General features: G+C 33.8%; 1 protein-coding gene across 1 annotated transcript in view; it reads left to right on the top strand.

Annotated features, from left to right (window-relative positions):
* LOC140448794 (uncharacterized) overlaps positions 1-16,142 on the top strand; it is an 853,042-nt gene that overhangs the window by 576,185 nt on the left and 260,715 nt on the right. The window lies entirely within an intron of this gene.

Below are 16,142 nucleotides of genomic sequence, written 5' to 3'. Positions count from 1 at the left end.
CCTTTCATCAAACATTTGAAAAAAGATTAATAAATTATTATTTTCGGAAAACGAGATAATGTGAGTTAAGGGCGGTGGCGTAAGGTTCTTTTCAATGTTAAGTAACTAGGGGAGAAAAAGAAACAAATCCATTAGTTTAATTGCGATACTTTTTTTAGCTTTATATTTACTTATTGGCGTTAAAATTATACAATTTAATTTTTACATTTATTTTAACATTATTTTGTCTACTATCCCAATTTATTTTTCGATAAAACTGATACTCCAGTCGTCAGAGACGAAAATGCCACTGAACTTCCAAAAATCATACAACCAAGCTATATTTTAATGAGCATATTAATTTTGGGACCCCAAAGAAGATGCAAAAAAGTTTACCACTTTTACCCCCGGCATTCACCTTAAAACCTCCCTCGCAGTAGGGTAAAAACACAAAAAAAATCGATTTACCAAGAATCTGTACAGCGCAGGGTAGAAAAAAATGTTTTAAATACAAAATGTAGCTGAGATAATTTTAAACAAAAATGTTTATAAATATTAATGTTAATAAACAACGCATGAAGCGACCGTAGATTTTGCATGTCAGTTACGCGCGCGAAATCAATGTTTAATAAAATTTGTATCAGCTCGACCGTAAAAATTCGATATTTTTTGATTTAAGTGACCTATCTACAAAAATCAAGAGAACGGTTAATTCTACACAAAAAATGCTTATAAACATTTTTGTTTAAAATTATCTCAGTTAAATTTTTTATTTGAAATATTTTTTTATACAGTGTACAGATTCTTGGTAAATTGATTTTTCTTGCGTTTTTACCTCCCTGAGAGGGAGTTTTAGGGGGAAGCCCGGAGGTAAAAGTGGTAAACATCTTGGTGCATCTTTTTTGATGCCCCAAAATTAATATTATCTGCAAAATCCAGCTTGTTCGTATAATTTTTAGGAGTCAACTCTCTGACGACTGTACTACTTTTTCTCCTAAATATATATGTTCTTATTCTGAGGCATATATTTCATAATGAACATTCACTCCTATTTCTTTTTCTTGATTGCAGTACACTACTCTCCAAAATCAACGCTCAATCTTAAATATACTACAATTGTAAGACTAGTTTCTTTTTAACCTTTAATTGGGTTTCAATGATTTTTGTTTCACATTATAGGTCTTATTTTTCATATTGCACGTACCAATGTTTTCTCAAATATGTCAACATTTTATTCACATACGGGCTGATGAAATAAAGTTGTGTTTTTTTATTTTATATTACAATACCCGTAGAGTGTATTAAAAGTAAACGCTACAATTAATACTAATCTAATTAATCTAAGTAAACGCTCTTAATATTTCAAGATAGCCTCATTCTCAACAGTTTGTTAAAAAAATAATCTCGATATCTTTATTATCAAAGATTATACAAAACCTTAAATGTAGCAAGTTTTTATGAATATTTAAAGCAAATGAAGGTAATGAAAACACATTACTTACATAAACTTTATTGCCATTTAAAATAACTAAAGCCTAAGAAAGCATAACTGCATAACCTTATAACCTATACTTTAACAAGTAGTCTCTCTCTCTCTCTCTCAAACTCTCTCTCTCTCCCTCTCTCTCTCTCTCTCGCTCTCTCTCTCGCTCTCTCTCTCGCTCTCCCTCTCTCTCTCTCTCTCTAAAAAGCTAGTAACGAATATATCCACCTCTATTTCTCATTATTTCTTCGCAGCGACTAAGCATACTTAAAATCAAGCTTACTTAAATTCAACCTTGGCATTTCTCAGAAAATATTGGTAATAAACAGTTCAGAAGAAAAATAGGTACATTTAATGTGGTACGGTAATTATGGAGAGTAATGTATACACACATGTCCAAAAGTTTGGAATACGTAAAAGTAATATATCTACGCCTATGGTGGTTTTAAAACTGTTGTTAATTTTTATTCTAGAGCGTTTTTAAATGAAAATGGTAAATAATTTGAATCGTTTTTGTATGATTTTGGTCACATTCAACATCAGCGTAGTTAATTATTTCAGTCTTTGTTTAAATTTAAATTGAGCCGTTTAAAAATGCCTTGAAACGTGATATCTCATTTTCACAGATCTATAGTAATTGCTTTGTTATAACAGAGATTTAGTCAAAGTTATATCGCGAATATTATTGATGTTACTCAGAGTGCTGTATCAAAAATTTAAAAAAATCCAAGATACAAATGACGTCAAGGATCGTCCTAGAAGTGGTAGAAGTCGATGTACAACAGCAGCATAAGACTGGCAAATAACATTAATAGCTCGTAGAAATCGTCTGGAATCTACAAGTGGTATATCCAGAGAAATTTCTAGGCTTCATGGACTGAATGTTTCACGGCAAACAACAATACGCAGACTAAATGCGGTAAATTAACCTACCAACACAAAATAGTAAGGTTGCAATGGGCTAGAGAAATGGTACATCATGGTCCTAACTGGAATAACGGGATGTTCTCTGATCAGTCAAAAATTGGCTTGGTATCTGATTCGCCAAGAACACTGGTTTGGAGGGCCCAAGACGACAAACCCGACTAGAAACAGCCCAACTACGTGTCCCATTTAAAGGTGGAAGTATTATCGTTTGGGGTGGTATTATGAGAGGTACACGGACGAAACTGCTTGTTCTGGAGAGAAGAGCTACTGGTGCTGTGTACATTTAGGAAGTTTTAAATCCTGTCGTACGTCTATTCCGAGGGGCAGTACGTGATGAATTTGCGTTTATGCATGACAACGCACCTTCTCATCGAACAGCAGCAGTACAAAATTTTCTGAAAGAAGAAGGAATATCTACATTACAGTGGCCTTCGAATTCCCCCGACATAAACGTTATTGAACATGCTTGGGACACGAATCAAGAAGGGAAACAATTCCCCTATTACACTTTGAGAAGTAAAAGATGCTGCTCGTGAAGAATGGGAGAGAATTCCGCAAGCCCAGCTCGACCAGTTGATCGGCAGCATGCCAAATCGCCTACAATCATGCATACAGGCCAATGGAGGAAATAATATTTATTAGTTTTATTAAAAACTATTTTTTTCTCTACTAATTTATTTTTAAATGTAAGTTGTACATTGTAAGTTTTTCACTCCATGTAACCTCCCCCTAATGCCATGTCAAGTCCTTTGTACAGCATTATTTAGTCTGGAATATTCTCGTAATTTCAAAAGCATTTATAATCTTCTTACTATTTTTCACATAGATATATTAAGCACACATGATCCAGTAAAGGACCTAAAGAGTTAGATTAACAAAGCATCCGCGTTGTCGGGATGTATGCAGGAGAAAGTCTAGTCAAATCCGTATATGCGCACAGATAGTAAAATTAGAATCTACAAGACTTGCATACGACCGATCACGACATATAGCATAGAAGTGTGCGAAGATACCAACAAAACGAAACAGATGCTAAGGGTTGCCGAAATGAAAACCCTAAGAACAATAGTGGGCGAAACAAGAAGAGACAGGGTGAGAAATACAAACGTCAGAGAGCAGTGCAAAATTCAAGATATTGTAAGATGGGGTAGGCAGCGTAAGAGGATGTGGTACAATCATGTAAGACGAATGGATGAGAATAGACTTTCAAAAATTGCCCTAGAAAACAACCCGCTCGGTTCAAAACCTCCCGGAAGACCACCTAAAAGATGGAGGGATAGTTGGTAATCTACTTCCCAGCAAATTAACCAGAGGCAGCTTCAGAAAGATCTCGAAGAAGTAGAAGAAAAAGACTATTTTTAATTCTTTGATCTTATTCGTTTCAACATTCCAGTTATCTTATGGTACCAAACACCTTGAACTACTATCAGGGATTCTTGATTTCGGAATGTAGCCATCTACATCTCGAGTATCTCAAGTTAGTTGAGCGACTATTGCGGCATTTATTTTCAGTTCTCTTCAGGATCATTGACTTTGGCTAGAATATTACCTAATTTATCATGATAAAAAAACTTAAGAATCATCTTTTGTTACTTCGTATTATAGTTTATGGGCTAATATATTGTATAACGTTTTATTTGTAGACATTCTTAGAACCTGTTGTATATCGGTATCTCATAGTCCTTTACCAAAACTAGTTGTTTCAGAAAGTTATCTGGTTCTGTTGAATGGATTAATCTGGTTGTGCTTTCAATATCGATTTCGAACTCCTGCAGAGGTTCATGTGACTCATGTTGCATGGACTTTAGTTGTGCTTAGTGCAGTTGCTGCTAATATTTATTGCCATATCATATTTCTAGCTGCGGCTCCAGACTTTAAAAAATCTATAGCTGCTCCTCGAAGTTGGCTTTTACCGCTGCCAAAATCTAGTTTAAATAAACCAAGAACCGTTTGTGCCATCAAACGTTGATGGTATTTTTCGTCCATACGCGTAATTCAGTCTTTTTACCACAATAACCAGCACTCAGGAATAGGTAAGTGTCTGACTGTGTTCTGGCTTTTCTAGATTTAAACTACTAATTTTTTCTATTCTGGGTCTAGTCTGGGCTTGCTCAATTTTTTTTAATTTTTTTTTGTAATTTTCCTTTATTTTGATTATAAGTGTAAAGTGTAAATGTCAACACCTTAATCCTTCTCAACAATTATTGTTTTTAAAAACAACCATTCTCTCTACACTACTGTCACAACACTCCCTCCAAAAGAATTTTTTCAGCCCCCTATTGTTAACATCATATCTTTTATACCTCACTATTTCATTATTTTACAATCTTCACGTTTGCACCATATTCCTGTCCATTCTTTTTTCTTTTGCTAGTTCTCTGTCTTTTCATATATCTACCATCCACCCATTAGTTCCAAACTCAGTAAACATTTAAACACAATCCAGCAATTCATCAGAATTCACTTTCTCCCACTTTACCTAAACCTTTAATCAACCATTGCTCCCCCCTCTCTTAGTCAACAACTTAGTACACCATACTCACAAATAAAATTTCAAACTTTTATGTATCAGATTTTAACACAACCAAAATATATTTTGTTCAGGGTGCTAGATGCTTTAAGCATGAAGGACCTCTATCATCTCTAATTTTGTTGATTAACTCATTCATTTCCCTTTAACCCACTCCCCTTTATTCTTTAGTCATTCCATTTACTGTTATTCCTGCCAGGTCTCTGAGGATCTCAGTCTTTCCATAAAATTTTTAAATTTAATCACATAAATTATAACTTTAATTCCTTCAGCCGGAAGATTTTCAATCATTTTTTCTCAAACTATTGGACTCACTTATATTAAAAAAATTTTTACGATACTAGCAGTATTAAACAATTTCATCTACTTAAAAAAGTCTTACATTAGCTACAAATATATACTAATTATTCTTCCTTGTCCTAGATGTTAGCAACATAAAAGGACATTTCCATATATTTCAGCTAATTCTTCACAAATTACACCTTTTAGACCACACTCCATACGATAAAGAGTAAAATAAGCTGCCTAATACATACGTCATCTTCTTAAACATGACCTTCAACAACACCAGTAATTTACATCTTTTACATCCAATATTAAATAATTATAGAGAAAAATTTTTAAATTCCAACACCTGGATTACTGTTATCATTTTAACATCATCAAAGTTTTTTAATCTTTTGGCTGTAGTAATATAATGTTTAACTAACACTGTTTCATGGTTCATTGACATTTTGTTTCTGACACCGCTCATGAGTATTTCATCAATCAGTTGCCAACCGTAGTCCGTTTGAAGAGGTTTACTCTCCGGACACTGGAACTCACTTAAGCATGGGTGTATGTTACCTGAAGTAAAATCTAATTAAAATATTAAACATCATATAATATTATAAACATCATGTACATTCTTCGGTAACATTTTTCAATTTAAAGGGTTTTTACCCAAATATTTTGGTGGCTCAGGCATGTTAACCTGTAAGTATAACCATTTTATTGTTTTTAACCTTAGTCAAAATTTTAAACCACGTTTGTTGTAACTAAATGGTTTATACTTATTTTAGGCATTTTAACCTGATGATGGAACAGTTGTTCCGAAAACGTTCGTGCTTGTAATGTTGCCCTTTTAAGGGTTTTTATAAAATAAAATATACCCACATACAAAGACTAACCTCTTTCATTATATTTTACTTCTGGCAACAAATGTTACATGGACTTCGTTAAAAAATACTGTGGAATTCACTATCACAACGTTCGTTTATCAAAAACTCAAATATAACTTAACTTTTATCAAAAACGTCAACGTGACAGCTTGTCACCTTCAAATGAAGTTCTTCTAATTCCATGTCGGATCCTTTACTAATATCTAGTCTTAAATATTCTCGTAATTTCAAAAGGCTTCTGTAGTCTTTTTACTATTGCCAGATTCTGTGATCTTGTCCATTTCACTATTCCAGTAACCTTTCTCGCAGCGACTAAGCACATGTCTCAGTTAAGGTTGGTTTTTATCACCATAGATTGATTGTTGTAGGCGAGCGGTTTACCCCTCAAAAGACGCTTAGAAACAGAATATACCGACTAAAATTCTTTTTGCATTTCTAATGCACCAAACTTTTTTTATTCGATTCTATATATTTTTCCAAGATGAAATGTATTTTTTTTAATTTTTACAAGTGGGCCGGCAATTGTTATTAACAATTAATACAAAAAAGCAATTTTACCGAATTGCTTCAGAATCAATTTTTTTAGGTGTATCTCATCAAAATAAACACTTTTTCTCTCTTGATAATTTTTCGAAAAATGCTTCCTTTTCGAGTTATTTGCATTTTTTTGTTGAAAAAATGCCGTAATTAGTGATTTTTGGGATTTTTTTTTCTAAAAAACTACTAAATGAATTGCAATTCTACAAATAGCTTTATAATCTTTAAACCGTCGAGTACAAGTTAGAATATTTTGACAAGGATAATTTTTTTCTCTCTTGCTAAAAACGTGGACCCAAATATTTCGAATATGCCTTTCGAGCAGTCTACCGCTAAGTGTGTACAGCGGTTGCGGCGATACGGGCGTGCGGCACGTAGAAATATTTGTTTAAATTTAAAAAATTAATTCAATACAAATATTACGTACAAATTATTAAAAAAAAAGATATTTCTAATTATTTTTATATAGACATATTATAATTAAAACAATTAAAATTTATTTTTTACAATGCTATAATAATGTAATTTTTCTTTTAATTTACGTGGTGACTATATTATTGAATGTTTTATTACAGTGAAATACATTAAGCAATATATAATTAATTTTCATTGAAAAATATAATAAAATTAAAATTTAATATTAATTATACATCGTTTTCATTGTCAATAATTTGAAAATTTTCGTCAACAGCAACAGGATTTCCATCTAATAAGCTGATTTCATTGTCTTCAATAAAGTCGTCTTTAACATTTTTACAATTCTCTGGTGTACATGCACATACTGCGCAGCATTCTAAATTATAGGAAATACAATTACAATTTTTCGTAGAACTTTTTCCGGTACATGAGCAGAAATACTTTTGTAACATATCTAAACTAGTTTCGCCTTCAAAATATTTAAAATCGAAATAATTATTTTCCATTGTCCAACCATGGGTTAATGGATCAAGAGATGAAATAATATTGTTTTTTGCTTAAATCCATTCATTTATTTGCCACTTTGCTCTTAAGTAATGTTGTAATAATGCTGGTTTCGAAGGTGGTAATTTTTCATTAGATGCATTTTTTTTAGCGCCTACAGCACCTCAACCGCTGTACACGCTTAGCGGGATACTCTCGAAAGGCATATTCGAAATATTTGGGTCCACGTTTTTAGCGAGATAGAAACCGTTTATCCTTGTCAAAATATTCTAACTTGTACTCGACGGTTTAAAGATTATAAAGCTATCTGTAAAATTGCAATTCATTTAGTAGTTTTTTAGAAAAAAAATCCCAAAAATCACTAATTACGGCATTTTTTCAACAAAAAAATGCAAATAATTCGAAAAGGAAGCATTTTTCGAAAAATTATCAGGAGAGAAAAAGTGGTTATTTTGATGAGATACACCTAAAAAAATTGATTCTGAAGCAATTCGGTAAAATTGCTTTTTTGTATTAATTGTTAATAACAATTGCCGGCCCACTTGTAAAAATTAAAAAAAATACATTTCATCTTGGAAAAATATATAGAATCGAATAAAAAACGTTTGGTGCATTAGAAATGCAAAAAGAATTTTAGTCGGTTGATGCTCTGCTTATAGGGGTAAACCGCTCGCCTATTGTAATACAGTCGTGTTCCCCCAGTGCGACAGAGCAAACTGGCGAAAAGCAGTCCCTGTATCTCGTCTCTGTTATAACTGGTCATTTCAACATTATCTGCATGGCTCTACTTTGCTCATCCTATTTTCGATACTCTTTTTGCTGAATATGTACACTATTGTCTTTCGTGTTTGTAATTTAAAAATTGAGAATTATTTTAGGATGTGCAGGTGAAATAATCAAGCATATGCGTTTACAGAAACTTTTATGTTCTTTGTGTTGTACTAAACATTCAAATTCCATGAAAATTCAATTTATTAAAAAGAGTCGACTCATTGACTCAAATTGTAACCGACTCGTCCATCGCTAGTAACTATAACGTCGGCATTACAGGTACGACCGTTTAGATCATTATCCAGATCTTTCTCTGCTTACGATGTTTTTGTTTCTGGATGCCGGGCACGTTTTTAATACTTCTAGATTTTATCTATCGGAGCTCTCCTCTCTGAACAGCGAACTTCTCGCGTAGCTCTTTTTTAATTGAAATAGAACAGTTTCTAGGGCATCAGGTTAATTCTCTGACGGCTTTTTCCAATTATACTTTGTGCGGATGTGCTTTCCTTCCTACACGAGGATTTCGTTGTTTTATTTTCTTTTTACATCGTTTTTATTCGTGTTTTTCCGTTTTTGTTTGTCGGAACAACGCTGATGGACATATGTGGCTACGATTAGCACGAAATGAGATAAAATGTCGTTTTTAGTGGCCCGGAATTAATACTTAACTAACAAGGTATGTATATAAAAAGACGTTTATGACGTAACTGACTCTAAAGTACTTTGCGTTCCCGTTTTAGTGTTGCTTTGTAATGACTTATATTTATTTACATATTCTGATTAGAAAAAAAAATAAAAAAAATACTGAAAAAGATTACACAATAAATATCAAAGACTAAAACTAATTGTTTGGTATGCTTTATCGTCAACTTCCAATTTACATTTTACCAGTATTTAGAAGTGGTCATCCATTTTGTTTTTTCAGTTACTAGTACCAGAGCATTTGACAATCGTCTTCATTTCTCCGTATTAGGACAGAATCGATTGCATGTCACAGTATTGTGTATATGTCATTTAGAGTCGATCTATGGGTGTTATTTTAAAATTTCTCCTAAAAATTTCTTTCAGTCTCTTATCGGTCTTCCGAGAAACTTAGCTTATAATGTTTTTAGTTTCTCGGAAGTTTTCCATAGTTTTATCAATTGTTTTCATTATTGTTCGTTTGCCGATTGGAATTTAAATGTTTTGGGGCTTCTCCAATTATTTCTTCTAATTTAGCACTGCCTTTAATTTCTTGAAAAAACTTTTTAGAACCACTGGAATCTTTATATAGCATCCTATTGCTCCCTTATCTCTTTCAGAGTCAACTGTATTTAAAAAAAGTAAAGACTTCTGATATATATGATGGTATATTTTTGTTACTTATTAAAATTTTTAAAATTATCCAAAAGGATTACAATTATCTTCATCAAACCCTTTCGGTCTATTAATTACATAAGGTAGGTATACTATACTGACATTTTTATATCGTCGTGGTATATGCAAAAGGTTGAATGTCAATAAAATATATTTTTTCTTTTTTGACATGTAAGTATCCGAAACACGCTTCTCCACTTTTGCAAAAACTCCCATGTCTATCGACCAATCAGAAGCGAGCGTTTGAATTAGTTGCAATAAACCAATATCAGAGGTAAGTCTCTGTTTTGGTTAATGCAAATTGTCGTATGTCATTGTATTCCCGTGGCGTGAGACGTATTTTGTATTGTTTTAATTCAAGCATCATTGTTGTGTCGTGTACCCAGTTGTTTAACTATTTAACTCTTTTTTTTAATATAATTTAACCTCACAAATAATAATAATACTTTGTATTTGTAATGATAACTGCTAAATTTATTTCAAACAAAATACTAACCTCACTTTTTCTATATTGTTTAAGTTCAAACTTAAATGATCATAGTGTTATAATGTTTTACACTAAGATAAAAGTTTAAATCGCTTATAATAATTAATTTTTTCTGTATAAAATAATTGAAATTTTTGAATATTTTTGTTGACAAAAGATATTTTGCAAGAATCATAGTTCGATAATATAATATTGACATAGGAGCTATTGCATTTGACAAATTATTAACTCGTTATTTGTTGCAGGAATAACAGAAAAAGACCTTTCCTAATATGGCTGGAGCTAGAAGCCGCATCTTGGTAAAGCTGGCTCTTAGCTCCAGTATTAGTGAATTTAGCGAATATCAAGCCAGCTCTGTTAGTCAGCCCAGCTCAAGTCAAGGAGACTCTTCGAAATTAGTCGTTGAAGTGACAGGTGCTCAGGTATTATCAACGACATCAAAACCCGTCTTAAAACAGCATGCTATTAGAGACCAAGAACTGCTTGCACATTCATCCGAACCAACCGCTTCGATTGGGGCGATTACACCCTCCATTGGGTGTCATGATGTAATGGAGTACACAACACAGATCCGTACTGTAGAAAAGCTCGATGAAGTCATACAGTAGCAATCAGATACAGATTTTAGTTCAGGATCAGATGAATTTTATGCTCCATCCGAAAGTGAAACTGACACAGATGTAACAGCAGATGATGTCACTAATATATATTCGTTCGCTAATATACCAACACGACAACAGCCGCAATCAATGTCCGATACAAACCAAAATATTATTACAGATCAAGAATAATAAAAACCAAGAAAGCGTAAAGGTTAAGTTAACCGAAATGGGTGGAAGAGATTAAAAAATGCCAAGTTAAGATTAGAGGGGAAGTCTTATGTTGTATTTGAAAAACAAGAAAATGGAAAATATAAGCAAACTAAAATTAACGAATCTAGATGCCTAGGGTCAAGATGTAATGGGCATTCTCGGCCGAAAAAAGGTAAAGGAGGTCCAAGGCAAGATTTCAAATGTAATACGATTAGTGAGGATGATCGAAAGTCAATACATTCGTACTTTTGGAATATGACATCTTGGAAGGCTAAAAAAGTTTACGTCACTGGGTCTGTATTGCAGGCACGTCCAAAATAAAGAAGAAAAACTACTACTACTTCAAGAAAAAACACCGGATTTTCTTTTTACTTGACTGTAAAAGAAAATGGAGATGATGTGAAGAAACGTGTTTGCCGAAATATGTTTATCAACTCATTAAGCGTTGGTGAAAAGACTGTGTGCTCTTGGATTTTATCAGATCGACCCAGTACAAGCCAAGAAAACGGAGAACAGGACGAAGAAGAACAAGAAAATCAGGCACCATTAGAAAGACCAAATATAGTTAACAATAATGTAGAAGAATTTACTGCCTAAAGTAGAAAGCCATTATTGTCGAGCGTCTTCCACTAAACTTTACGTTGAGCCCTTGTGGTCTAGTCTGCGAGAGATGTACCGCTTTTATAAAGAGGATTGTCTAACACAAAACAAAACTGCATCGTCCATAAAAACCTTTTATATTACTTTAAAAACCATGAATATAGATTTTTATACTCCAAAAAAGGATCAATGTAATACATGCACACAGTATACAAAAGGAACGTGCGATGAAGAAACATTCCAGAAACACCAGCAAAAGAAGCAATTAGCAAGAGAAGAGAAAACAAGAGACAAAGAACAATCTAACAATAATGCTAACACTGAAACCTATACTATAGATTTACAGGCTGTTCTTTTATCTCCAAGACTAAATGCAAGTGCAAATTACTACAAGACTAAGTTAAAAGTCCACAATGAGACTTTTCTTAACTTAAGTACTAAAGATGCCGCCAAAGTGATAGAAAAACAACACCCAGAAAAATTACAATTTGGAGTGATGAATGTGGTTAGTAGAACCGATATACCAAGCTTTCTAATGCACTTCTTGAATTAAGCATTAAAACAAAAGTAATTATTGAACAAAAATACTTGGAAGTTGGGCACACCTTCATGGAAGTAGACTCTATTCATTCCAGTATTGAAAAAAAAATGCGCCATCGTAGAGAGGTCTATACACCTCTCCTGCAGACTACATTCCAATAATTCAATCTGCAAGACAACGACCGAATCCCTACAAAACAATTTATTGTAGTAATGATGATTTTTAAGCAACAAAGCCGGCGATCTCTGTGTTAACGATGTGGTTGGTTTTCAGTATACCCCTAATGGTATTATTCCTTACAAACTGTGCTTCCAAGATGAATGGGCTGATGTACGTGTAAGATCAAAGCGCCTGGAGTCACTACCAAACCATCTCAAACTGTACACAGGGCCAATTCCAATCGAAGCGTCAAAATATGCACACTTACAAGAACTAAAACAATTAATTCCACAAGATTATCGTCAATTCTATGAGACATTACCTCACAAATAAATTTGTTCTTTGCTCTTATATATAAATAAAAACTTTAATGACTAATTAATTTCACCTATGTCATCAAATTGGTTTGATTTTAAGTCGCAATATATCCTACGTCAACATTCCTCAAAAACTGTAAAGTCAACAACCACTTTTATAATCTATTATAAATTCATACTCAATTTCAAAACAAAATTCATTGTCATAAAACATATTTAACTAACTAAAAAACGAAAAATCAGTTTTTAGTCCTTCCTGTAAAATTGCACCTAATTGATATTCAACCTATTGCATGTACCACGAAGATATTTTTCTTAAAATAATGCAGAAAAAACTTATGTATCTGTTGTATTTTCATATAGAAGCGCGGTATATGAATCTTAATTTTTTACGCACACATCGTTGCAATATCCAAGGACATGCTCAATAAGTAAACTTAAGAGACCGTAGAAGGTACTACGATAGAGAGCTGTTAGCTTCAGCTTTCGTGATAGTGAGGTAATGTCCGCCACTTGCTTTTGTTTGTTTTCGTGGAAGAATCTAGAACTTATTATATTCTATCTTATATTGTTGTTTCAATTGGGCATTTATTGATCATCATCATCATTCAATATTCGCTTGTCCCCTTCTGGACATAGATCTTAATCATGATTTTTCATATGTTTCGATCTTGTGCCTCTTGCATCTAATTCCTATGGCAACGTTTTAGATCGTAAGTCCAACGTGTTGATGGACTACCTCTGCTTCGGTAGACATTATCTTTTGGTTTCCATAATTTTTTACATTATCCACTTTGACCATCTATTATCTGTCATTCGTGTCATTTGGCCTGTCCAGTTCCACTTCAGTGTTTCTATTCCCTTTACAGCATCAGGCGCTCCTGATCTTCGCCGTAACAGGTGATTTGAGATCTTTTCTTGTATTGAAACGCACAGCGTAGCACTCTACATCGCCCTTTGAGCCACACGGATCTTATTTACTGTTCTGCTTGTCATAGTCAATGTTTCCGCTCCCCGAGTCAACACTGGCAAAACACACCAATTAAAGGTATTTCTTTTAAGACATATTGGTATGTTGGACAATATGAAAAGTAATTCAATTTGTCGAAGGTTGCCCAAGGCAGGATTTAATTATCTTTTCCTATGCGAATCTCGTGACCATATCATCATCGTGACTATTCATTACTGAATCCAAATTAATGGAAAATAATAATTTCTTCTATTTCAATATAGGTTATAGCAATATCTTCTTAAATAATTTGGAGACAATTGGTAGCAAAGATATTGGTCTGTAGTATTCTACTTTATTTACTGGTTTCTCTGGTTTGGGAATTATGATCAGTTTGACGGTTTCTGCGGTATTGCGGTATATTGTAACCTGAATACTGCATTTATAAAATTTGTAAGTTTACGAGGTAATTGTTGTAGTACTTCCCGTGTTAATAAATTAAATCCCGGTACCTCTTTGAAATCAATATTGTTTTTGATTATTTTGGTTACTTCTTTAGGGGTAGTAAGGTTTATTATTTCTTGATCAGTAGTGTTCACATTGTGTTCAGTGCTCTTATTATCATCGTTTTTGGTTTATGAAACAACCAGTTTTGCTTTTTGTTTTTTGTCACGTGCATAAGTTTAAGTATAATATATAGAGGCGTGTTTTTTAAGTAAGTACCGCTTTGGAATTAAAAAAAAGACGTGCAAAGATATGGCAATAATTTTATTTTTACATGAAAGCCTGTACCTTAATCTACTTTTCTACATAATTTCTGTGCTGGAACAAATGGTAGTCGCTGGGCGCCAGATCAGGGCTGTATGGAGGATGATCTAGAGTTTCCCATTTAAATGATTTGATGAGATCTTTGGTCTGATTAACCACATGTGGACGGGCATTGTCATGCAGCAAAACGATACTCTTATTTATCTTTTGTTCTGGATTGCACGACGCAGATTTTTCAATGTCTCACAATAAGACGCTGCATTGATTGTCTCATTACGAGGCAAAAACTCTACTAGCAATACTCCTTTTCTGTCCCAAAAAACTGTGTACATGATTTTCCGGGCAGAAATTGTTTGCTTAAACTTCACTCTTTTGGGTGATGATGAATGTCCCCATTCCATTACCGATTGTTGTGTCGATTCTGGTGTGACGAAGGCCACCCACGTTTCGTCACCAGTAACAATTTGGTCTAAAAAATCTTCACCTTCACTGTGGTACCGCTCAAGGAAAGTCAATGCACTGCCTAAACGTTGGGTTTTGTGCAAATCCGTCAACATTTTTGGAACCCAACGTGAACACAATTTCCGGTAATTCAAGTTCTCGGTAACAATGCGATACAAAACACTACGAGAATACTGAGGAAAGCAGTCGGACAATAATGAAATTGTAAAGCGTCTGTTTTCTCTCACCTTTTCGTCCACTTTCTGCACCAAATTTTCATTAACGACCGAAGGACACCCACTCCGTTCTTCATCATGCACATTTGTGCGACCATCTTTAAATGCTTTCACCCATTTCCTTACCATTCCATCACTCATAATGTTTTGTCCGTAAACTTCAACGATCTCACGATGAATATCGATCGGTTTTACGCTTTTAGCACTAAGAAATCGTATAACAGCCCGTACTTCACAATCAGCGTTTCTCACGATTGTTGGAGGCATCTTAGACACTGGAGTAAACAAGTATACAATGAAGAATCAGACTGTAATGGCGTCAGTTCGTAGACAAGAGATGTAGGTAACCAGCGCTCATGCGCGGAACGCCGACCGTAGCGCTGCGGCGGCGGAATCGCAAAACGGTACTTACTTAAAAAATATGCCTCGTATATATATATATATATATATATATATATATATATATATATATACATATGCAAAAAAATCATAATGTAAAAATAAAAATCGTTCTGTTTCAGGATTTGTCTCCAACAAATGTCAATTATTCTGGAAAAAATGAATTATTTTATAATTTTTCCATTTACTCTGTACCTTATTCTTTACCTTTTTTGTCTTTATTTTCTCCTGGTATAAAAAATAATGAATTTTAGTTGTTCTGAAAAATAAAGCGGATCTCTGAAAGTAATTACATCTGTTTTTACAATAAGCCGCATTAACAGAAATGCTGTAAGTCATGTAAGCAGGCACCTTTCGTTTTTTTGCACACCATAATAAACTATCACAAAAATTCTCACAACATTAAATTCCAGATGACCCGGCAGCAGAACATCCAGCATCCAGCATAGCAAGCGGCTCTCCAAAGCTCTAATTTATTTCTCAAAATTATTAGGAGAGCGGCAAAAACGGCAACGCTGACAACTTTCCAGAAATACATTAGAACGACCGTACATAACCACAAAATGTATTTCTCTCGGATAAAATAACAATTAAGGATGATAAACTGCTGGTGATGTCGGTGCGTTTCGTAATATCCCCTCCCCGGACCGAGAGACCGAAAGACCGACATAGTTTTTTGCCGAAGAAAAGATTTGTTATGTCGTCGCGAAGGCAAACACTGGAACACTCATAACCAATTATTTTTTTGACGTGTTTTTTGCAAGAGGTG

This window comes from Diabrotica undecimpunctata, chromosome 8 (genome assembly GCF_040954645.1).
Source record: "Diabrotica undecimpunctata isolate CICGRU chromosome 8, icDiaUnde3, whole genome shotgun sequence".
Classification (NCBI taxonomy): Eukaryota; Metazoa; Arthropoda; class Insecta; order Coleoptera; family Chrysomelidae; genus Diabrotica; species Diabrotica undecimpunctata.
This window is presented reverse-complemented; position numbering and strand designations above follow the sequence as displayed.